At 37.0% G+C, this 23,087-nt stretch overlaps 1 long non-coding RNA gene and 1 pseudogene across 1 annotated transcript; one reads left to right on the top strand and one right to left on the bottom strand.

The window, feature by feature from the left end:
- Positions 1 to 11,212: 11,212 nt before the first annotated feature.
- On the top strand, positions 11,213 to 11,864 carry Naa11-ps17 (N(alpha)-acetyltransferase 11, NatA catalytic subunit, pseudogene 17; annotated as a pseudogene).
- A 6,692-nt stretch (positions 11,865 to 18,556) lies between these two features.
- On the bottom strand, positions 18,557 to 20,279 carry LOC148003248 (uncharacterized). The gene is made up of 2 exons (XR_015629286.1): positions 20,156 to 20,279; positions 18,557 to 18,922 (listed from the first exon to the last, which is right to left on the bottom strand). It is a non-coding gene; the product is annotated as an uncharacterized LOC148003248 (long non-coding RNA).
- Positions 20,280 to 23,087: the final 2,808 nt, after the last annotated feature.

A 23,087-nucleotide genomic window follows, 5' to 3' on the forward strand; every position in this document is an offset into this window, starting at 1 on the left:
ATAATAGCCAGAAGCTGGAAAGAACCCAGATGCCCTTCAACAGAGGAATGGATACAGAACATGTGGTACATCTACACAATGGAATATTACTCAGCTATCAAAAACAATGACTTTATGAAATTCGTAGGCAAATGGTTGGACCTGAAAAATATCATCCTGAGTAGAGCTAACCCAATCACAGAAAGACATAAATGGTATGCACTCATTGATAAGTAGCTATTAGCCCAAATGCTTGAATTACCCTAGATGCCTAGAACAAATGAAACTCAAGACGGATGATCAAAATGTGAATGCTTCACTCCTTCTTTAAAAGGGGAACAAGAATACCCTTGGCAGGGAAGAGAGAAGCAAAGATTAAAACAATGACTGAAGGAACACCCATTCAGAGCCTGCCCCACATGTGGCCCATACATATACAGCCACCCAATTAGACAAGACGGATGAAGCAAAGAAGTGCAGACCGACAGGAGCCGGATGTAGTTCGCTCCTGAGAGACACAGCCAGAATACATCAAATACAGAGGCGAATGCCAGCAGCAAACCACTGAACTGAGAATAGGACCCCCATTGAAGGAATCAGAGAAAGAACTGGAAGAGCTTGAAGGGGCCGAGACCCCATATGTACAACAATGCCAAGCAACCAGAGCTTCCAGGGACTAAGCCACTACCTAAAGATTATACATGGACTGACCCTGGACTCTGACCTCATAGGTAGCAATGAATATCCTAGTAAGAGCACCAGTGGAAGGGGAAGCCCTGGGTCCTGCTAAGACTGAACCGCCAGTGAACTAGACTGTTGGGGGGAGGGCGGCAATGGGGGGAGGATGGGGAGGGGGACACCCATAAAGAAGGGGAGTGGGAGGGGTTAGGGGGATGTTGGCCCGTAAACCTGGAAAGGGAATAACACTCAATATGTAAATAAGAAATACTCAAGTTAATAAAAAAAAGAAAGAAACAAAGAAATTTATACCTAACAAATAAAATAAAAAAGAAGCCATTTGTAAAATATGATTTGTAAATGTATCATGATCAAATTTCACATTTCCACATATGTGAATCTCAAAAGCAAAATTCAATTTTATTTCAAAATAGATTGAAAGTAACTTACATGCTTTCTTATCATTGGTAGTAACTTGCTGATTACGTCATTCACCATATCAAAGTTTGTTGCTGTTACATACAGAGGCTATAGAATGCACAGAGAGAAAAATGCTATAAAATAACCTGAAAGCTCATGAATACAACATTAATATGATCTAATCATTATTTATAATTTATAATCTGTAACAACTCCTCTAATGTATAACTTATTTTCTTCCCATAGGCTAAGTCTGGAAGACACTCAGTCTACCATATTTATTTTAGAATTTAGTTCTTAGGTACTGAAAAATCAAACATAACTGTAACAGGTTGTGTATGATAAAGGGTGACTAAGAAGCCATGGGTGCTAGAGCTCAGCATCCTGATTTCTCTTTCATTATAGCAGAACGTAGTCAGGGAGAGCACTTAAAGAGAGAGCGGAGACGTTTGCTTCCTCTCCAACTGGACTTCCATCATTACAGCCTTACTTCCATGTGCTTCACATGCACAGTTCTAGAAAAACGAGGTTGGGAAGCAGCGCAATTATTTTTATAAAAATTAAAATTAGTGAGCACTCTTATCATATCAGGGTTTGTAAATACTTAGATGGCATACAGATATAGAGTGTTGAATTCTTTTATGGTGGTAGATCTAGGGATCCAAAATGAATATATTAGAAACAAGACCCCATTTCTTAACACTCCCAGGAAAAAACAAGGTACTTGTACTATTAGCTCTCTACTGCCTCTCACATTTAGAATGTGCTCCAGAGACCAAGGAAGACAGCAGCAAGAATCAAATGAAATCAAAGCATAGTAATCGGACAAGAAACCACTGATGTACTGGAAATCTAATAAATAACCAGACAGTGAGTACATAAGTATATTTTTATGAAGTTAGTATCTTTATTATCAGTTATCTTTGATGAGGATTGTAAGTATCTAAGAAACAGTCCCTTAAATGAGAAACACAGCACATGTGCTCTCTCCCTATCCATAACAACCATGAACCCAAACCTAAGAAAACCACTTTAGAAGCCATCTCTTTTACAGAGGTTTCATTCATTATTTTTTAATTTTTACTTTTTATTAATCAACTGCTATGCATAATCTATTACTTTGAAAATAATATGAGTGCGTGTGTCTGTGTCTGTGGTATGTTTGCTTGTGTGCGTGCCTGTGTGTGTGTATGTGTGTGTGTGTGTATGTTTGAGTGTTTCTGATGATTCATCCAAGACCCCAATGTTACATGTCAGCTTAGTAGAATTTTATGAAAAGGACAACTTACACTAACTGACTTTGTATCTTTTTATGCAGAGGCTAACAATTATGCAAAAGCATCTTAGAATATGAAAAAAACCAGCTCTGATCTTGTGGTTGGAATGTAACAAGAAAGGAACAAATTTAAGGTTTTGTTCAGAATGTAAAATTAATCACCTATGGGTGAAAATATAGATCAGGGCTCAGAAATCATACATGCCAGAAGGAAATAATCACCTGCAAGTTTCCTTCTTACACCAATATGGCACATTGAAATATGTATATATATTCATAAACCACATACTCATAGGAACACACACACACACACACACACACACACATAGAGACAGACACACACACACACGGTAAGCATAGAACATTTAAAGAAAAGTAAAGCTTCTGATATTTTGATGAATGTCTGAAAACACTGGTATAATTTTAAGACAACAAAGTTTTATTATAAAGAATTCTGCACATGAGATAGAGTAATAATTCACATGGGACTTTAATTCACATTATTGTAAATATTTTGTTTTCAGAGCATTAGAAACATATTAATGTCTAATTAATGGTTGCAAAGATGTATACATCTCTTTCTGATGGTGATTTTGTTTGTAAAACAGATTTCAAGACAAAGAGACTTTTTAAATAAAATATTTCTACAAATAACATTTTTAAAGCATGAAAACTAAAATAGAACTGGTAGTTTTATTATATATGCTAAAATATTTCTTGACTCATGATGAACCACAGAAATGTAAACAATTCTTAAGAGAGAAGATCAACCTTAGGATAGTTCACATGCTCCTTCTATGAGGAATAAAATAATTGTTCAAAGACAAATTAAAAAAATGTTTAATGTAAATATATTTGCCTATATCTTCAGATAGAAATAATAACTGTAAATACTGAAATTACATATTAATAGACTAAATGTGCAACAGTGAGGTGATACTATCACTAGCAAGGTATGAATTTTAAAACAGATTACTAAAATCATGGAGGAATGTAGTAAAATGCTGTCCCCCAGCCATGGTATAAGCATTGATTCATGAGGACAGTGCAGTTATTTTCTATACAATGCTAAGACCAAAAGTCAATATTTTATACATTGGTAATTATTAAAGTCAAGAAAAGGAAAGAACATGAATATAGGGAAAGGTTTGGGGATATCTTGTGATTGTGCAGGTGATTTGGCATTTCTATACTTACATGAAATTATCGAATATGCTAAAATTATCTATGAATTATGCTAAAATCATCTGCATCTATCTATTTATTTTTATTTTTATTTATTTTTTTATTAACTTGAGTATTTCTTATATACATTTCGAATGTTATTCCCTTTCCCGGTTTCCGGGCAAACACCCCCCTCCCCCCTCCCCTTCCTTACGGGTGTTCCCCTCCCAACCCTCCCCCCATTGCCGCCCTCCCCCCATAGACTAGTTCACTGGGGGTTCAGTCTTAGCAGGACCCAGGGCTTCCCCTTCCACTGGTGCTCTTACTAGGATATTCATTGCTACCTATGGGGTCAGAGTCCAGGGTCAGTCCATGTATAGTCTTTAGGTAGTGGCTTAGTCCCTGGAAGCTCTGGTTGCTTGGCATTGTTGTACTTTTGGGGTCTCGAGCCCCTTCAAGCTCTTCCAGTTCTTTCTCTGATTCCTTCAATAGGGGACCTATTCTCAGTTCAGTGGTTTGCTGCTGGCATTCACCTCTGTATTTGCTGTATTCTGGCTGTGTCTCTCAGGAGTGATCTACATCCGGCTCCTGTCGGTCTGCACTTCTTTGCTTCATCCATCTTGTCTAATTGGGTGGCTGTATATGTATGGGCCACATGTGGGGCAGGCTCTGAATGGGTGTTCCTTCAGTCTCTGTTTTAATCTTTGCCTCTCCCTTCCCTGCCAAGGGTATTCTTTTTCCTCATTTAAAGAAGGAGTGAAGCATTCACATTTTGATCATCCGTCTTGAGTTTCATTTGTTCTAGGCATCTAGGGTAATTCAAGCATTTGGGCTAATAGCTACTTATCAATGAGTGCATACCATGTATGTCTTTCTGTGATTGGGTTAGCTCACTCAGGATGATATTTTCCAGTTCCAACCATTTGCCTACGAATTTCATAAACTCGTTGTTTTTGATAGCTGAGTAATATTCCATTGTGTAGATGTACCACATTTTCTGTATCCATTCCTCTGTTGAAGGGCATCTGGGTTCTTTCCAGTTTCTGGCTATTATAAATAAGGCTGCGATGAACATAGTGGAGCACGTGTCTCTTTTATATGTTGAGGCATCTTTTGGGTATATGCCCAAGAGAGGTATAGCTGGATCCTCAGGCAGTTCAATGTCCAATTTTCTGAGGAACCTCCAGACTGATTTCCAGAATGGTTTTACCAGTCTGCAATCCCACCAACAATGGAGGAGTGTTCCTCTTTCTCCACATCCTCGCCAGCATCTGCTGTCACCTGAGTTTCTGATCTTAGCCAATCGCACTGGTGTGAGGTGAAATCTCAGGGTTGTTTTGATTTGCATTTCCCTTATGACTAAAGATGTTGAACATTTCTTTAGGTGTTTCTCAGCCATTCGGCATTCCTCAGCTGTGAATTCTTTGTTTAGCTCTGAACCCCATTTTTTAATAGGGTTATTTGTTTCCCTGCGGTCTAACTTCTTGAGTTCTTTATATATTTTGGATATAAGGCATCTATCTGTTGTAGGATTGGTAAAGATCTTTTCCCAATCTGTTGGTTGCCGTTTTGTCCTAACCACAGTGTCCTTTGCCTTACAGAAGCTTTGCAGTTTTATGAGATCCCATTTGTCGATTCTTGATCTTAGAGCATAAGCCATTGGTGTTTTGTTCAGGAAATTTTTTCCAGTGCCCATGTGTTCCAGATGCTTCCCTAGTTTTTCTTCTATTAGTTTGAGTGTGTCTGGTTTGATGTGGAGGTCCTTGATCCACTTGGACTTAAGCTTTGTACAGGGTGATAAGCATGGATCGATCTGCATTCTTCTACATGTTGACCTCCAGTTGAACCAGCACCATTTGCTGAAAATGCTATCTTTTTTCCATTGGATGGTTTTGGCTCCTTGGTCAAAAATCAAGTGACCATAGGTGTGTGGGTTCATTTCTGGGTCTTCAATTCTATTCCATTGGTCTATCTGTCTGTCTCTGTACCAATACCATGCAGTTTTTATCACTATTGCTCTGTAATACTGCTTGAGTTCAGGGATAGTGATTCCCCCTGAAGTCCTTTTATTGTTGAGGATAGCTTTAGCTATCCTGGGTTTTTTGTTATTCCAGATGAATTTGCAAATTGTTCTGTCTAACTCTTTGAAGAATTGGATTGGTATTTTGATGGGGATTGCATTGAATCTGTAGATTGCTTTTGGTAAAATGGCCATTTTTACTATATTAATCCTGCCAATCCATGAGCATGGGAGATCTTTCCATCTTCTGAGGTCTTCTTCAATTTCTTTCTTCAGTGTCTTGAAGTTCTTATTGTACAGATCTTTTACTTGCTTGGTTAAAGTCACACCGAGGTACTTTATATTATTTGGGTCTATTATGAAGGGTGTCGTTTCCCTAATTTCTTTCTCGGCTTGTTTCTCTTTTGTATAGAGGAAGGCAACTGATTTATTTGAGTTAATTTTATACCCAGCCACTTTGCTGAAGTTGTCTATCAGCTTTAGTAGTTCTCTGGTGGAACTTTTGGGATCACTTAAATATACTATCATGTCATCTGCAAATAGTGATATTTTGACCTCTTCTTTTCCGATCTGTATCCCTTTGATCTCCTTTTGTTGTCTGATTGCTCTGCCTAGAACTTCAAGAACTATATTGAATAAGTAGGGAGAGAGTGGGCAGCCTTGTCTAGTCCCTGATTTTAGTGGGATTGCTTCAAGTTTCTCTCCATTTAGTTTAATGTTAGCAACTGGTTTGCTGTATATGGCTTTTACTATGTTTAGGTATGGGCCTTGAATTCCTATTCTTTCCAGGACTTTTATCATGAAGGGGTGTTGAATTTTGTCAAATGCTTTCTCAGCATCTAATGAAATGGTCATGTGGTTCTGTTCTTTCAGTTTGTTTATATAATGGATCACGTTGATGGTTTTCCATATATTAAACCATCCCTGCATGCCTGGGATGAAGCCTACTTGATCATGGTGGATGATTGTTTTGATGTGCTCTTGGATTCGGTGCCAGAATTTTATTGAGTATTTTTGCGTCGATATTCATAAGGGAAATTGGTCTGAAGTTATCTTTCTTTGTTGTGTCTTTGTGTGGTTTAGGTATAAGAGTAATTGTGGCTTCGTAGAAGGAATTCGGTAGGGCTCCATCTGTTTCAATTTTGTGGAATAGTTTGGATAGTATTGGTATGAGGTCTTCTATGAAGGTTTGATAGAATTCTGCACTAAACCCGTCTGGACCTGGGCTCTTTTTGGTTGGGAGACCTCTCTGCCTCTCTGAAGGTTTAGCTCTCCCTCCCACGGGATTTGGGTGCAGAGAACTGTTTATCCGGTCTGTTTCTTTCAGGTTCCAGCGGTGTCTCAGGCAGGTGTCCTGCCGCTCCTGGGCCCTCCCCCACGGGAGCCCAGAGGCCTTATACAGTTTCCTCTTGGGCCAGGGATGTGGGCAGGGGTGAGCAGTGTTGGTGGTCTCTTCCGCTCTGCAGCCTCAGGAGTGCCCACCTGACCAGGCGGTTGGGTCTCTCTCTCACCGGGTCTGGGCTGCATCTATCTATTTTTAAAATATAAGCAGTGTCTGAGAGATCTACATTCAATCTTAAGAGTAAAGAAAAAACAAAAATTAGGCGGAAAAATCCTAATATAAAAATAGGATTAAAACATTTTCCTAATTTATTCATAGAAAAACTTTACGGGTTTATCTTAAGTGTAATGAAATACATTGATGATTCAAAGAATTTTCAAACGATAAAAGAAAAGGCTAAGTATAAACAAAAAAATCAATGAAAACTACTAAAAAATTGATATATATAAAATATATATATAAAGAATTATTTCTGAATACTGACTAGAGAATATGAAGGAAGAAAATAAGGGAAGATATCTAAGAAAGGTAGAAGAATGTTTTGATGATCTGATAATATCTCTTCAAAGACAAAAAGGATATAAACATATAACATGAATAAAAGTTATAATTATCTATTACCAATCTTCTGAACTACACGAAAGGTTTTTAATAATTATGGTAGGATAAAATATTAAAGCACTAGAGTCATGGGAGAGAATTAGTATAAATGTTCATGTTAAAGCAAATGGATCTAAGTCACAAAAGTGTACAATGCTGAGCATTTGCCACAGCTAAAGTCAAACAGCAGAGGCAAGAGAACATTTCCCTATGGGAGGTTCTGCTCTTCTGCTCTTCTCTATCCTGAGGACACATATGGTTCAGCCAAGCTAATGAGTGTTCCCTGATTTATGTCACTGACTCAAAATCTATTTTATACTATTTTTAGTTACTGTTTTGTGTAATGTGGACCTGGTATGAATAAGAAATTGCTTGGTGATCTAAAATATCTTCATTATAGTCCCCTTTGTAAGTCTAGTGCAGTGTCCACAGTGGCATGTTAGAACACTGACTCTAGGTGTACCCATTAGCATTTATGAAAAGCAGAGAGTTGGTGATCCCTGAGTCACAGTCTATTCTGCTTTACAGTAGGAAATGTCTTCAATGCTCTACATGTTACATAGTAGTTAAATTTTTGATCTGCACTAAACCCAATACTGGAAAGTGAACAATAATATAAGCCTGAGAAAAATAGACAATTATTCAATAGATATTTATGTTTATCTCAATGATAGAACTACTGTATAGTATTGTGAGGTTGTGAGTTTTATCCTAAACACCATACACAAAGATGAACACACACACACACACACACACACACACACACACACATACCACTGTTAAATTTATAAAGGTAATTTCTGAACAGAAGTCACATGCAAAGATACTCTCATGACTAAATTATTCAAATAAATATGAGAATGAAAGCCATGACTTTGTAGCTGGTATTCAGAGGAAGGTATAAGGATGCATAGTAAGAGACTTAGAGAAAGAGCACAGAATGGAGATAAAGAACTAATATATCATTGAACACTTAGGAATGGAGATAAAGGGCTAATATATCATTGTACACTTAGGTATGGAGTGTTATGGTTATAACACTTAGGTATATCAATAATGCTTTATGATAATATTATATAATAAAAATTATTTACTAGACATAAATATTTTAAAATGAATAAGGAATAGAGGAAACAACACACAAGTTTATATATAAGCAATAAGGACTCAGGAGGGGGCAGTTTAATTGTACTAATAATACTCCACTTGGAAATATATGCTGTTGGAAATATTTGGTTCAATTTTCAATGATATAACAAAAAGTATTTCCTCTTTTTGGATCTCTAATACATGAATCAGTCTTGTCTCATGTTGCTCTCTACACATCACATATGAAAGTCCTATGTCTGCATTGACTACAGATATAATTTAATATAACTTAATGTAAAATAATTTAATTAGTTCCACACAATACTGTCTAAATTCTCTCCCTCAGTCTCTCTGTCCCTCTGTCCCTCCCCTCCTTTGTCCCGCTCTCCCCATCCATGCCCTTCTTATGTCTCCATCTTCCATTACTTTACAGACTGTCTCTCTCCTAGTCATGAACCTGGAATATTAGTTTTGGTTTTGCATTCACATACAGTGTCACAGCATGCAATGTCCTCAGTGAATATCTGCATGGGAAGTCCCATTTTGTTGTGTTTTTTGGCTTCACGAATGGATCTGTGAAATGCAACAAAAATATACAATACAGCAAGATTAATTAGGAGCATATTTCAAGCTAATCCCTGTTAATATTTTTTCAGAATCATCTTAGCTTTCAATATAAGAAAAGTTCAGCAATATTCATTATTTGACTGGTGAATACTCAAAAATGTTTCAGAAACAGATATAGTCAGGTAATAACACAGTGACCTAAGTAGTATAGCCAGTCCTCAAAATGATGTGCCTGAAACAAACAGAAGAATAGAAATTTGCTTGACCTCAAAGGAGGAAGCAGCAGATGATTGGAGTGTATGATAGAGTGACATCTACTTAGTGGAACTTAAAATAAGACTTGAGAGTACTGTTTACTCTAATACAAAGAGGAAATAATAAATGCAGAACTTCCACCAAATTAAATAAAATAAGGAATGGACAGGAGAATGCAAAACATTTTCCATTGACCATCTAATTAACAACTGATTTCGAGACAGAATATCAAATGTGTATGTGTGTGTGTGTGTGTGTGTGTGTGTGTGTGTGTGTGTGTATATACATATATATATATATATATCTCGAAGCACATACTACCATTCCTATATCACCAAGGAATTAAAATATTAACAAAAGTAAAATACCTTTGTAGAAAGATATACCACCAAATGGTCTGTTCCATGGAACTGTGAAATTGAAAAATATTAGAGTCATGATAAATGGTAAGATTTTTAAGGTTATTATGCATAAGAATATCTTACGTCTGTGGCCATCAAGTATGGTATAGGTATATTTGGCAGTCTCTACATGATTCCACCTCTAAATGACCTAATTTCTGTACTGCCGTGCTGTCATGTGACACTTTACATCCCTAAATATAATATTTCTCATATTTGATAAGAGAGAAACCCTAAGTATTAAATAACAAATTTTTGAGATTTTACCAGAGGAATAGAAAACATTCAGAGAACAAAAGGTGATCTTCTCTTTTGTCAGAGTCTATGACAAATGCTTTTCCATGTAAAGAGCAAAGTCATAGAGCCTAGAATGCTCATAAAACTTGTGTTTGTGTTATTTGAGTCAACTGTGTGATGACACTAAGAATTTGGATAAAAGAATGAAAAGAGCTCAAATATGGAGTATGCATGAAGTTTTCATGTGGAAAAAAATTTGAATTTTGGTGTATGTTTGATTAGAGCAGAAGGCACATGCTACACAATCCCTGTGATTCCATCAACTACACTCAATATAATATCAATATGCCATGAGCACATCTTCTCATGAAAGATTAGAATGCAAATTTGAAATTTTCCTGAACTCTAAAAATTATACCTGACTCTGATGGTCTTGTGACACCAGTCCTTTTTAATTGACTATAAAAACCAGTGATATTCTGCTACAGAGACATTCAAATACTTGAGTATTGCATGAGTAACTTTTCATCATTCAATTAAATACTAATTTTTAAGAATATGTGGGAGTATATAAAGTATTTTTCAAATTTAATTATACTACACAATATTATTGGGAAGAGATAGATCTGTGTACTTTTAAGACACAGATAAAATCAGATCATTTTGGGAAGAAGAATGTCTAGGATAAATAAGATCTTGTCCTGTCCACATTCTTCTAGGACAATGCACCTCTGTCCTGCCCCATGGACCTTGTGGAGTCTTGAACATCGCAGATCAAAACATAAATCACACTGGTGCTGGATGGAGGGCCCATTGGTCCGGCCCTGTGGGCTCACACGAGGTTAGAGGTAACTCGCAAGGTCATGCTGTGCAAGCGCGTCCAAAATGTTGTACATGCTTCCGCATCTACACAATGGCTGGCAGGTAGACCGGCCAATCCTTTCAGAGGAGGACTGCATGGTCATCATTTACTTCGGACACGACTAGGACCCCACTTGCATGAAGATATACAAAGTTCTGTACAGAATCGCCGAAACGAAATAGAAGATAGTGAGAGATCTTCCTCATCCTGTATGAGTTCCGTTTGGATAGCCCAGGTGTCTTAAAGCAAATGGTGCTGGTGTCGCTTGTGCTCTGTGGCATCCTCTCTGATTCTCCCGAGTCTGATAGGCTTTTCTGCCGCCAACATGAACATCTGCTGGGCTCAGCCATATGACCTAATGAACATACAACACTGCAACCTGCTCTGCCTGCCCGAGAACTACCAGATGAAGTACTGCTATCATGGCCTCTCGTGGCCCAGCTCTCCTACATTGCTGAGGATGAGGTTGGGAAGATTGTGGGTTATGTTCTGGCCAAAATGGAAGAGGATCCTGATAATGTCCCTCATGGACACATCACCTCATTGGCTGTGAAGCGCTGCCACCTAAGCTTTGGATTGGCCAAGAAGCTAATGGAGCAGGCCTCCCAGGCCATGATAGAGGACTTCAGTGCAAAGTATGTCTCCCTGCATGCCAGGAAGAGCAACCGAGCAGCCTTGCACCTCTGTTCCAGCACCCTGAACTTGCAGGTTAGTGAGGTGGAGCCCAAGTACTATGCAGATGGCGAAGATGCATATGCTCTGAAGCGAGATCTCTCACGGATGGCAGCTGGTACTGAAGAAAGGCAGATATGTGGTTTTCGGTTCCAAGGAGAATCAGGGTAGCACACTTCCTGGTTCCGAAGAGGCCTATCAGCAGGAGAACCTGGCTGGAGGTGACAGTGGCAGTGATGGCAAAGATAGCACTGGTGTCCAAGACAGCTTGCAGACCTTGGGGTCTGCCTCTTAGGACCTGCTTGAGCACTACAGGTCCTCGTATTTTAGTCATACTGTTCTTGGGAACCTTGTTCTGCACTCCTGTGACGCAAATGGCTCTCCTTTCGATGCTTAGCAACCTTCTGCATAACCTGTGTTATCATGGAGGCACACCTGGACACAGAACCTGTTGTGCGGGAGTCAAGGAGGCCTGAGGACTGCCATGCAGCGCCTTTCTTGGCTTCTTCATGCTGCCATCAGATTCTGTTCAGTGCTGTACTGTTTCTGTATATCCTACAGGTTTCCAAACCCTGGAATGCTAAACAGGAAGTGGGGACAACTTGAGAATACCCCAGCGTCCTGCATTTGCCAGTGATTATCTGGGTTTTCCTTGGAGTAGAACCGTCAAGCTAGTCCTCATGCCCTCTCCCTTGTGGGGAGTTATCCGCTCTTGCTTTCTGGGAAACTGCCTGGACTTGCCCTCCCTCCTTTTGAAGAAGAATGCTCTCTTTCCTGGTGGGAGACGATGATAGGTTCTGGACTAATACGGGAGCAGAATTTGTAGATCTTAAGGAAAGGACAAGCAGAAATTAAACTGCAATCTCTAACCTGAACAAATAAAAATATAAGGAGAACAAAAAAACCCAAACAAACAACAAAACAAAAATTAAAAACAAAACAAAAAACCATAAAGCACCTACCTACATGTGGAAATGGGATATAATGAAGAGTATAGAAAAATCTAGGATCATCATAGAAGAGGGAAAGTTGAGTTGGCATCCTGTATACAATTAGACTAAAATTGACTCTATTTTTGCAAACATTTTGGGATGATGAAAGCATTTGTTGAAAGGAGTTACTAGATAGATACACACTCTTCAATGGTCACTAATAACCATACCCTGATTTTTGTTTTCTAATTGGAGAATATTAGAATGAATATACTCATTCACTGGGAAGTGAATTACACTCCATTAATTTGACCCACAATTTCTGAAGTTATCATCTTGTGATCACAGGTCCGAACTCTAGGTCTTACCGAAAGGTGGCAACAACATATCCCATCGACCAGTATAGGTAAATGGACTTGGAAGCAACAGTGTTGTCTGACCTGAATGCGTCCACTTCATCACCAATCCACAGGTAAGCCAATGGAATGACATGTTTATCTTAAATTTCTTATTTCTATAAAGAGAATCAAATATCTGTTAGTTTAATTTGCATTGTAGTTGGTGTTGTGGTAAAACCAACTTCTTCCTGCCCCAGAGCAAAAAAATGACACATCCATTGCTAAATCTAAGCACAGCGGCACTTACAGAAAGCCACCTGTACCAATATTTCTTACCTGGATTTAGTTAAGGAGTAACTATTTTGCTTTGTTTTTTTCCCATAATACACAAAGGAAATTATTTCAAGATTTTTTTATTTTAATTAATTACATGGAAAAATCTTTCCAGAATATAAACAAAAATATTGTTTGACTTAGTAAAATTTTCTGTTATCTATCTCCCTGTACTAAAATATTCAATAACCTCATTCTAGTAGCTCCTGTAGAAAACCTGCAAATTATATATCACACAAGTAACCAAAAAGGCGATCCTTTTTTCCAATAATTGAGCCAAAAAATTAGAATAATGTCTTCCTATCAAGCATTCTGGTATTATTAGAAGTGTTTTTAAGAAACAATAATCCTTGGTACAGAGACAGACAGATAGACCAATGGAATAGAATTGAAGACCCAGAAATGAACCCACACACCTATGGTCACTTGATTTTTGACAAAGGAGCCAAAACCATCCAATGGAAAAAAGATAGCATTTTCAGCAAATGGTGCTGGTTCAACTGGAGGTCAACATGTAGAAGAATGCAGATCGATCCATCCTTATCACCCTGTACAAAGCTTAAGTCCAGGTGGATCAAGGACCTCCACATCAACCAAACACACTCAAACTAATAGAAGAAAAACTAGGGAAGCATCTGGAACACATGGGCACTGGAAAAAATTTGCTGAACAAAACAACAATGGCTTATGCTCTAAGATCAAGAATCGACAAATGGGATCTCATAAAACTGCAAAGCTTCTGTAAGGCAAAGGACACTGTGGTTAGGACAAAACGGCAACCAACAGATTGGGAAAAGATCTTTACCAATCCTACAACAGATAGAGGCCTTATATCCAAAATATACAAACAACTCAAGAAGTTAGACCGCAGGGAGACAAATAACCCTATTAAAAAATGGGGTTCAGAGCTAAACAAAGAATTCACAGCTGAGGAATGCCGAATGGCTGAGAAACACCTAAAGAAATGTTCAACATCTTTAGTCATAAGGGAAATGCAAATCAAAACAACCCTGAGATTTCACCTCACACCAGTGAGAATGGCTAAGATCAAAAACTCAGGTGACAGCAGATGCTGGCGAGGATGTGGAGAAAGAGGAACACTCCTCCATTGTTGGTGGGGTTGCAGACTGGTAAAACCATTCTGGAAATCAGTCTGGAGGTTCCTCAGAAAATTGGACATTGAACTGCCTGAGGATCCAGCTATACCTCTCTTGGGCATATACCCAAAAGATGCCCCAACATATGAAAAAGACACGTGCTCCACTATGTTCATTGCAGCCTTATTTATAATAGCCAGAAGCTGGAAAGAACCCAGATGCCCTTCAACAGAGGAATGGATACAGAAAATGTGGTACATCTACACAATGGAATATTACTCAGCTATCAAAAACAACGACTTTATGAAATTCGTAGGCAAATGGCTGGAAAATATCATCCTGAGTGAGCTAACCCAAACACAGAAAGACATACATGGTATGCACTCATTGATAAGTGGCTATTAGCCCAAATGCTTGAATTATCCTAGATGCCTAGAACAAATGAAACTCAAGACGGATGATCAAAATGTGAATGCTTCACTCCTTCTTTAAAAGGGGAACAAGAATACCCTTGGCAGGGAAGAGAGAGGCAAAGATTAAAACAGAGACTGAAGGAACACCCATTCAGAGCCTGCCCCACATGTGGCCCATACATATACAGCCACCCAATTAGACAAGATGGATGAAGCAAAGAAGTGCAGACCGACAGGAGCCGGATGTAGATCGCTCCTGAGAGACACAGCCAGAATACAGCAAATACAGAGGTGAATGCCAGCAGCAAACCACTGAACTGAGAATAGGACCCCCGTTGAAGGAATCAGAAAAAGAACTGGAAGAGCTTGAAGGGGCTCGAGACCCCATATGTACAACAATGCCAAGCAACCAGAGCTTCCAGGGACTAAGCCACTACCTAAAGACTATACATGGACTGACCCTGGACTCTGACCTCATAGGTAGCAATGAATATCCTAGTAAGAGCACCAGTGGAAGGGGAAGCCCTGGGTCCTGCTAAGACTGAACCCCCAGTGAACTAGACTGTGGGGGGGGAGGGCGGCAATGGGGGGAGGGTTGGGAGGGGAACACCCATAAGGAAGGGGAGGGGGGAGGCGGATGTTTGCCCGGAAACCGGGAAAGGGAATAACACTCGAAATGTATATAAGAAATACTCAAGTTAATAAAAAAAAGAAATTAAAAAAAGAAACAATAATCTTTGAAGCATAAATTTTCTCCTTTTGTCATTCTTTTTCTGAGTAATTTGCTCTTCGAGAATTCTACATTAAAATACAATGCATTTGATGATTGTTTTTGTCACTTTCTCCTTCCATTCTATTTCCTGACAGATCTCCTCCCCACACTCATGATTTTTTTTTGTAATTTTTTAATGATGGATGGTGCATTTGCTGTGTAAACCTAGGTATTGAACTTTCCTTCTGATACTCGTGAGCTAATATGTGGCTAGATAACTGAAGATAATGACTCCCTCTCAAATTCAGGGGACAGAATATCATAAGAATAAATCATGGTTCAAAAATCCTGTATATAAACCTTTTATATTTAAAACATGAGAAGACTAATTGCACTACAAAGAAAGATTCCTCATATAATCTAATGTAACATACTATAGTTAAAATACAAGCCATCATGCAACATGTACCTCAAGATATACATACACACATGTCTCAATGAGATGTTTATATTTACATTTTATATTCACCATTTAAACATATATATAATATATATGTTATATATATATATATCAAAATTCCCAAGAAATGCTTGAACCTGAAACTTCTAATTCCAACGTCTGATAAGAGATAATCTTCCTTGAAAATGGAAATAACAATAATCACTCCTTATAAACTTGATAAACTTCTTTCCATAATGTGAATGAGAATCTAAAAATAGTTTTAATTACAATTGCAACGTGACAGAAGGGACCATATGTACTGTCTTTAAGAAACCAACCATTTCCATTTCCTTTATTCTCAGCACAAAGTTAAATTTACTTCCTTCCATCAACTACACTTATATGGCAAATGATCAGTTTATTTCTTTTTACATTTCTGATGAGTTGATTACTATCTTTTAATATAAAATGTGAAGATTTCCCACTGTGGAAAGAAAGGGAGCTCTGTACCAAAAAAAAAAAAAAAAAAAAAAACAAGAAAGATGGACAGATTGACAGACACCCAGTCCATTCTTTTATTTTCAGCCTGCATCAGACACTAACTACCATTTTCTGTGAAGGAGCTTACATGACTGATCAGGTTTGCAAGAAAAACATACCCAGTTGGTGTATTTATAATGTATAGAAGAACTCTCACCTGAATATTTTATTTTTCTCACAATCTGTGAAATGGATCTTCTGGAAAGTGATTCACTGATGATCAGAAAATTTAACCCCTACCCCCCAAATGGAATAGACTATTTTATTGATGTCTGTCTGATAAATTTATGTACTTATGAGAACACCACTTAAGATATTTACTTGATAGTATCAATACCAGCATCACATATTGTAGAAGGCTGTGATCATAAGTAGTGGAGATTATATATGATGTGGTTCCAGAAAACATCTCTATGGTCATAAATTCTAATATAACCAAGTACACAGTTTCATTCAATCACAACAGTTTTCTTTAGTGTCTGCAGAATCACCAAGCAAGACTTAGTGCCAGCAGTTTCCCTTGATAGTGGAGAGACAGAAGCTGCTTCCTGTCTCTTCATGCTAATCTGGAAGCTATGAGGTCAGGAGGCTTACATGTGTAGCTCCTTACGACCAACAATCTTGCTTCTGTAATCTATTTGTAAACACCAAGCAAGAAGGCTCCTGCTTATCAGGAGTTTAATATTTTATTTAGAGAAATGTGTCACTATATAGTTCACAGGGCTCTCATTACCAGTTGTAATACTCCTAAGTTAGTTTTTAAAAAATGCTAGAAATGTGGGCACATGCCTGCATAACTGTCTCCTTGGTAGCTTGTCGCTAATCTTTCACCAGATTCAAACAGCAGAGTAGTACCTTAATTAATTTTTTAAATGTGCCCAAAGAATGTGTCAAAACAAATTGAGAAATATATAGGAGTAGTCCAGTAAATATCAACCCTACTCAAAGAAGTATATGCCACTAAGGAGAACCATTTCCATTTCCTTTATTCTCAGCACAAAGTTAAGTTTACTTCCTTCCATCAACTACACTTATATGGCAAATGATCAGTTTATTTCTTTTAAATAAATAATTTAAAAGAAATCTTAAGAGAAATCTCCCCTAGGATTGTCAATTAGATTGCCTATCTAATACCAAATACACATCCCTGAAAACACAAATACAAGCAATATTATACTGACTGAGTAGGTTATATTTAAGTACTTAGAAACTGTACATATATATGTATCCATGAATGTGCACCTTATGTTAGCTTACATATAAAATAATGAGTAAGAATGAGTAATAAAAAAAACCAGAAAGCCATGATTTCAAAAGAGAACAAGGAGGGGTATATGGAAGGATGTGGAAGGACATGGAAGAGGAAAAAGGAGAATGTAAAGTAATTATAATCTCAAAAATAAAGGAAGTTATAAACAGTTTTGTACCTTAAGGCCTTTCCACTGAGTAGCCTCTTATAGTAAGGAAAGCATGATGCGTATATTTACAGTTTACTGGATACCACCAAAATGTCATTGAACAAGTTCAAATATCGTTTCTTTCTTTTCCACCCTCTTCGGATAACCGCAGCACCTTGGCAAACCACGGTTCGATTTTCTTCTCCTACATCTTCCTCCTTAGTCGTGTCCATATTGGAAAAAAAAAAAATTCTCCTGATGCAGAGCTCCACCTAGAGAACAAGTATTCAGTGGATAAGTTAAAAACCAATGTTAATACTGTATTTCAAAGGGTGAACGGAGTTAAAATGCAGACTCAGTTTTCCAAGCATGATTCTGTTGAGCTATAGACAGCTTTAAAATGTAACAGAAACTATGTCATGGATGAAGGGAACTATTGGGAACGTATTGAAGAAGTAGGATCTTTTCAGAAGTGGGACCCTTTTCAGAAGTGTCATGGGAATAGTTTGAAGAAGTGTAATTGGTAGGATATAGAGCAATGGTTCTCAAACTCTAAATGCTACAACACTTTAATGCAGTCCCTAAACTTGTAGTGATACCCTCCAATAAAATTATTGCATTGCTACTTTATAACTGATTTTTTGAAACTTTTATAAATCATAATGTAGATATATATTATGTCACATATCAGATATGATACTCTGAGAAAATGCTATAACTAAACCTTTGTGAGCTAACATTGTAGATTGTTATGCCCACCCTGACCAGCAAGGAAGACGCAACACCATCGGATTTTTCTCAACAGCCTTTATTGCAGGAACACGTAATTGTTGATATGGGGACCCCGAGGAACAAAGGCACTTGCCTTAAATACAAGACAGACAGTGGCTGTAAACTTGTCCTCTGGGGATTGGTGGAGTATGAGATACCTTATTAGCATGCATATCACCCTGGCCTTGTAAATGCCAGAGGAAGGCCAGGTTATAATGGTTGTATACCACAAACGACCACTAGATGTCAGTGCCATCTTTAGCTACTCCCAACAGTAGATGTGCTGAAAATAAGCAGGTTATCTTGATTTAAACCAGTTAGGTCTCTGGGAGAGTCTCTCAATTGCCAGGCTTGGTCCAGTTCAAGATACAAGAAAGAAAGATTCCTGGTAGTTACAAACAAAAAACAACAAGAACAATAAAAGGAAAAATGAAAAAATACAAGCATTCATCAAAAAATTTGTGAAATTGGTCTTGTCTAGCAAAGGTAGACATTTCCCCTGACTCTGGGATAAGGGACATAATGCTCTCCATTGACTTGTTCATATTAGGATATCAATTTCAATTGCGACCTTCTTTATTCTTGAAGGAGGTAATCATACTTGGTATAAATTTAAAATCCCACATCTAGGTTACAGACATTTTCCAACATCTTCATCCCCTTCTTCATTATACTAACTCCTAACATGTGCTAGAACCCCCTTCCTCTCTTTGTGAGTCCTTTTCTGTGACCAAGCTATCTCCATTTTCTCTTTTGATGGTCTTCCTTGTCTTTTCCCAGACTTGGTCAAGCCTGTTTCTGTTTTCTATATTCTGAAATTTTCCATGTGCCTCTGAACATTTTTCTCTCTTATTCATAATAAAATTGTTCCCTATAATAAGGGAGTGGCTTCTGTTTCGGTGGTTTCTTTATTGTGCCCTGCTCTTTCAGTTTGGATATTTAAAATATATAGTTACTCAAGTGACTATAAATCATCCCACAATATGTGTTACATCTTTCAAAGAATATGTACAGAAATGTCATAGCTTTCACTTAGAAAGGACTTAAGACTCACATGAATCAAAGAGAACAGACAATAGTTGCCATCACACACATCAAGCAATATTGTAAAGATATGTTTAAAAAATAGTACCACCTCAGCTTCATGAACAAAATTTTAAGTTAATGACCATGTCATCAAAGTTGTACATGTCTCTGTCTCAGTGTTAAATTCTGAGCATTAGATTCCAAAGGGCACAATGTGTGTTGGAAACAATAACAATTTCTTAAAAACCAGAGAATTCTTAGATTGTGGGTTAGATTTACCAGTTTCTTAAAATAAAAATCTACAGCCATGGGGGGTAAAGTAATTGGATTGAGCATAAAATAATCCTCACTTCTAACTTGTACAGTTTTTAAAACTTTACAGAAATTATTCTCCTGTGTAGCACAAAATATACCCCTCTCCATGTGATAACTTTGTTTCTGTAGAAGATTGGTACTGAATATTGCTACAATGATTACCCTATCAAGAAACCACTGCTGAGTTGAGTTATTTCATATGATCTTGAATAATCAAGACAGAACACTTCATGATACCATAAGTCTATCATGAGAATCAAATTATATAAATATATACCTTTTTAGTAGAGCCTGCGATGAAGAACTTATCAAACAATGTGAAATTTTCGTTTGCCTTCCTGCCTCTAGACACCAAACTGGTGACTATAGTGGCTAGAAAACTACTGAGGTCTGAGGATTCTGTAGTTGTCAGGCTGAAGGACTATTGTGATGTGAATATTCTAAGGCACATATCATCTGGCAAAGTGACACGTGCATTTCATTTACTCTCCTTGTGGCTTTAAAACATAATTTTTGTACACAGGTGGAACGACAAGTGTTTGCAATGAATAACATTTTCACAACTATAAATATACATATAGATGTAGATATACCTATATGATATAGATGAGATAGAAGACAGATACATGGATGGATAGATAGATAGATAGATAGATAGATAGATAGATAGATAGATAGGGATGGATGGATGGACGGATGGATGGACAGATGGACAGGCAGATAGATGGATAGACAGACATGTGTATAAGAAGATATTGGTTTAAAATATTGTGAAATGCATATGAATCTTCAAAAATTGTCAATTTTTATTTTTTCAACATAAGGTTCCTTATGGAAAAGGTAGCATGGAGACTTCTTTAACACTGAGAACCTTAGAACTGAATAGACACAAAATCGCAAGGAACTTTAAATTGTAATGTGATTTCCTGACATAGAATCAGAAACCTTCACACACTTCTGTGAAGCCAGACATCTTTGAAGGATACAGAGGAGGACACACAGCTATCAATATATAGTAAGTATATATTTATATTTTCTCTATATTTATAGAGTAAAGCCTAGATTAATCTAATTAATTTGTAAATTTAAATTATTACCTATTAAATTAGTTAAATTATTATTACTAAATAACTCAAAGTATTTGAACTTATACCCAATTTGTTTGGTCTTAGTCAGTCAAGTTTTTTTTTAAAACAAATCACAGAAAAAAAAAACAAAAAACAAAAAAAAACAAACAAAAAAAAAAAAACAGAAGAAATACAAGACCAGTATACACTTTTGAAATTCTCAGGAAACTTGATTTTCCTAGTTTGTGTCCAAAGATATCCATAGGTTATCTTGTCTAGGCATTTTTCTGCCTGTCCAAAGGACTTAGATTTGGTTCCTATTGTTGACTTTTGGTGGCTCGCACATCTTATAACCCTATCTTCAACTCACCCTGCATCCTCTTTTGGTCTTCATAGAGAGCTCCATGCGTGCTATACTTTTATATAAAAATTAAAATAATTTATAAAAATATTAGCACTCCCTTAGTCATAGAATATGGTGACACATCTTAAAAGTAATTTAAATGAATTATAATTTTGTACTTTTGTAATTAACTGAAGCTTCACCTAATAAAATACTATAAAGTTTCATAAATTCAGTAATCCTGCCATAACCGGCACATCAGGCATATAGAAGAACATTCTGGAGTATGGTGTTGATAATGATTATATCAAGAGAAAAAACAGTTAAGTGATGATATATTCAGCTTTATTAATCTGATTTTGTATGAGAAGTTCAATGGAATATGTGCTCCATGATATGCTGCTTCTGGTTAAATGTAAGAACCTATGTTTAATTCTATATTTTCTTTTCTATCAAGCTTTGGATTACCTCTTTCAATCACTTTCAAAACAACATTATTTAAAGTCCAGATTTAACCTAATTTTTCAGTAAGTAGGAAAATCTCTGCCCTGCAAAAGATAAATCATATTTTCCCATATAGAAATTATCTCCATGTGTTAAAAGTCTAATTGTTTCTATTCTATACATTCAGTGAAGCTTGGTTATCATTTGCTTAACAGCTAATATCCATGTGTAGGTGATATAGGACATACTTGTCTTTCTGGGTCGAGGATACCTCACTTGGGATATTAATTTTCCAGTTCCATCATTTGCCTGCAAATTACATGATGCCATTTTCTTTAACAACTGTGTAATGTTGGAATATGTAAAGTATCAAATTTTATTCATCCATTCTTCTTTAGAGAGGCATCTAGCTCATTTCCACTTTCTGGTAATTGGGAATAGAGCAGCATTAAATATAGTAGGGAAAGTCTCTCTCTGATATGATGAAATATGCTTTGGGTTTATGTTAAAGTGTGGTATAGCTAGATCTTGAGATAAATTGATTTCCAACTTTCTGAGGAACCTCCATACTGATTTTCATAGAGAATGAAAAAGTTTGCATATTTTTATTGAAAACCAATTTTTTTTATTTTTATGTACTTAGTACATTTGTCCTCTATAGAATGTATTGTTGGTTAAATATCTTTTCCCATTCTGTAGGCTCTTGATTTGCCTAATGACAGTGTCTTTTGGCATGTATAGCTTCTTGGTTTAAGGTGGTCCCATTTTTATTAAATTTTGGTGTCAGCACTTTCACTAATAGAGTCTTGTTCAGAAAGTATTCTCTTCTGTCAGTGAGTTCAAGGTTATTCATTACATACTCTCGTATCATATTGAGTATATCTGGCTTATTGTTGTAGTTTTGTTGCATTTGTAGTTGAGTTTTGTACAGGGTGATAAGTATAAACCTATTTTAATTCTCCTGCATGCAGACATTTGATGAAAACTACCATAGGTATGTAAATTTGTTTCTGGCTTATCAGGTCAATTCTTTTTATCACTGTGCCTGTTTTGTGCCAATACCATACTTTTATTATATCACAGTGTTTTAGATATCTCTCTCTCTCTCTCTCTCTCTCTCTCTCTCTCTCTCTCTCTCTCTCTCTCTGTGTGTGTGTGTGTGTGTGTGTGTGTGTGTGTGTGTGTGTGTGTGTGTGTTTTTACTTTCATTTGAAGTTGAGATTAGTCCATTCAAGATCTGTGAACTGTACCAGAATTTTGATGGGGCTCACACGGAATCTAATGAATACTTTTGGTAGAAGGACCATTTCTTTTTTTTTCCCTTGGACATCCTCTTTATCTACATTTCAAATATT

This window comes from Rattus norvegicus, chromosome 9 (assembly GCF_021556685.1).
Source record: "Rattus norvegicus strain SHRSP/BbbUtx chromosome 9, alternate assembly SHRSP_T2T, whole genome shotgun sequence".
Lineage (NCBI taxonomy): Eukaryota > Metazoa > Chordata > Mammalia > Rodentia > Muridae > Rattus > Rattus norvegicus.